This window comes from Maylandia zebra, unplaced genomic scaffold (assembly GCF_041146795.1).
Source record: "Maylandia zebra isolate NMK-2024a unplaced genomic scaffold, Mzebra_GT3a scaffold02, whole genome shotgun sequence".
NCBI lineage: Eukaryota > Metazoa > Chordata > Actinopteri > Cichliformes > Cichlidae > Maylandia > Maylandia zebra.
The window spans coordinates 3,259,506-3,262,520 of NW_027490032.1; the positions used below are offsets into that span (position 1 = coordinate 3,259,506).

The 3,015-nt window shown below is 40.1% G+C and overlaps 1 long non-coding RNA gene across 1 annotated transcript; it reads right to left on the reverse strand.

The window, feature by feature from the left end:
* Positions 1 to 541: 541 nt before the first annotated feature.
* LOC143415706 (uncharacterized) lies at positions 542 to 2,648 on the reverse strand. The gene is made up of 3 exons (XR_013096135.1): positions 2,214 to 2,648; positions 1,959 to 2,049; positions 542 to 1,853 (listed from the first exon to the last, which is right to left on the reverse strand). It is a non-coding gene; the product is annotated as an uncharacterized LOC143415706 (long non-coding RNA).
* Positions 2,649 to 3,015: the final 367 nt, after the last annotated feature.

Genomic DNA, 3,015 nt, shown 5'->3' on the forward strand with positions numbered 1-3,015 from the left:
GGAACGCGGTGTAGATCTAGGGACAAACTGTCATGGCTAGATGACTGAGTCATGTGGGTGTCATGACTGTTCCCATCTGCAGTAGTCGGCATCAACAATGGTCCAAGGAAGGAACAGTGGTGAAACAGCGACTAATGCACGCAGTGAGTTAAAGTTGGTCTGTGTGGTTCTATCAAACAGAAAAGTGATTGTGTGTCAAACTGCCAAAAAGATGCTGGTGATGCTGGTTCTGAAAGAAAGGTGTCAGAATACATGGTGCATTGCAGTTTGTGTGAGGAGGATAACAAATTTGAGATGTTGACTTGGCCTTTAAATTCCTCAGATCTCAGCACACCTTCAGAAGTCCAGTGGAGTCTATACCTCAGTGGGTCAGGGCTGTTTGTCAGTAATAACACCAGTGCACCAATTAGATCTGCAGAGGACTGAAGTAATTATAAGCCAAGGAGTTGAGATGTTGGAACACTGCACATAGTGTATTATGTGTATGTGGGCTCCACCCTGTGAAACACTAGAGTGCACACAAAACCTGAGCACAATAAACAACCATTTTGGATCTGACCTTTATATACAGTACAACCAGAAAAATCACAAGGACATTTGTTTTCTTTTTTAAATTACAAATTAACAGATATTGGACAAAAACTTAAACAAATAAACAGTAAAGACTGTAAGTACAAGTTGTATGGGTGCATGTATGCTTATTGTATGTTTGCTGATTATGCTGTTTTATAACCACGTTCCTTTAAATGTTAAAAAACCACTGCAACAGTAACAGAAAAATTAAACACAACTCCTTAATGTTAATGTCAAATAACAACTTAACAATGCAAAATACATATAGGGTATACACTGTCTTTTGAATGGGTTTTTCCTGTGCAGCCAGTTGTATCTAGTTTCAGGCAGTAACACGTTAGTGCTCCAGTTCTGCCCTCGTGCAGATTGTAACACGACTACTGTTGGAAATGTTTCAACAACCTGACTTACAGTGAGCTCAAACTGCACCCGTCTCACAGTCTGCGAGTTGAAGTAAAACATTGTTACACACAATTTCTGTGCCATTAGGAAATTCTGCAGAAGTAAATCAACACTGCTTAAAATAGATTATTATGAAGGTGTAATTTTACATTACATATTTTGAAATATTAGGTAATTGTTATTTTGTTTCATTATGTATTAGTTTTAATTAAAACTTACCCTCCAAAAATAAAGATATAATTTTTTAGACATTGATTACAGAGGTACAAAGCTCCAAAATATTGCATCTACATAGTTTTTAGTGCAAACCACTTTTACTTAACCCCCCCCCCCCCCCAAAAAAAAAACCCACAACAACATCAACAACAACAAAATAAAGCAACAAAGAACAATAGCAGATACACACGTGCACCACTTGATTGTTATTTTTTTACATTGTTACCCCAGTAACAAGCCAAGCATTCAGACAGTGACCTCTGAGTCAGCTACAGAGCCACGTCCCCTAAATGCTGCCCATCCTCTTCTGTTCCCATTTGGAAGACACAGGTAGTTTGTTATTATTACCTGTTATTACTCCCAAGCCTGGATAATAGGAGGAAGCATACAACACTTTCAAAGCTGCTGAGGACATGACTGAAGGTCAAGACTCACAATATGCAGCTGCCTTACATGTCTTTTCGGCATTGTACTGCAGACAAGGTGAACTTCCATCTTCCTTTCTCGTCCAGTCTTGTCCCGAGCAGACACAGAAAATGTCCGTCCTCCTTCTCCCACTGAGACAGACGTTAAAGCTATGACTGCTCCGTTACTTTTTATTGTGAAACTCGGGTCCTTCACAGTTAACTGCACTGATTTTGCATCACAGCCGACGGTTTCAACTGAAAAGCAAGAAAGTGAAAGATAAAAAGAGCCATAAAACACAAAACATTCGGCTTACAACACGTTTTCACACTGAAGGAATAAAAAATTAAGCAGAGTGGCACCTTTTGCTACTTGGTATCCAGGTGGAATTGTTTCAGGTAAAATAACGTAGAGAGATCTCAGCAGAAAGCACGACTCCACACAGGACAGGATCTGGAGGTGAAAGTGAGTTTCAAACTGACTTGTCACGTTTAAATGTTTTAATGCTTCTGGGCATTAAAATGTTGGCTATGGCAATGAGGAATGACTGAAGTAACAGAAATGAAACACATATTAGTGATGCAGGAGTGCCATAAAACCCAACTAGAAGGAGTTACCTGGGTTAGGCAGATGGTGAATATTAAAAATTTCCACAGATGAAAAAAATAAGACGGATTTTGTCCTGCATCCAAGTGTGGAGAGTTCAGTTAGTGTTTAACAGACTAATAGATGACAAATGTGTCTCGTCTACTCCAGAGCTTTGTCTCCTGTTTGTTCCTTCACTCCTCTATTAATGCAAAAAGGCAGGTTTTTCTCAGATGGCTCTAACTGTCGCTATTGGGTGAGTCAGCAGACACACCTTTGATGACACACCCAAGTGTGAAGTGAAGTCCCTTTAGGGCAGGGTAGGGAACGTTAATCCTTGAGAGCCGGTGTCCTGCAGGTTTTAGATCTCACCCTGGGTCACCACACCTGAATCAAACGATTAGTTTATTACCAGGCCTCTGGAGAACTTCAAGACATGTTTAGGAGCTAATTTAGCCATTTAAATCAGCTGTGTTTGATCAAGGACACATCTAAAACCTGCAGGACACCGGCTCTCGAGGCCTGGAGTTCCCTACCCCTGCTTTAGGCTGTGCTCTCTGTTGTCTGCTGAGAAAGCCAACGCCCTCAAAGTTGTGTATATTTACATTTTTTTCCCCACCAGCAGGGGGAAACTGTTTTTTACTGCAAGACATTAAACCGCTACCAAATGCTTTACTATTTCCCCTTAAACAGTTTTAGCAGGACTATAAGAGCTACAAATACACATTAATCCATGCATATGAAGTGAAAATTACACTATGGCATTCTTTTTTTTTTGTTTGTTTTTTTGCCTGTCCCATTTGGTTCTTTAGCCATCAGAATTGTTGTCTGAAG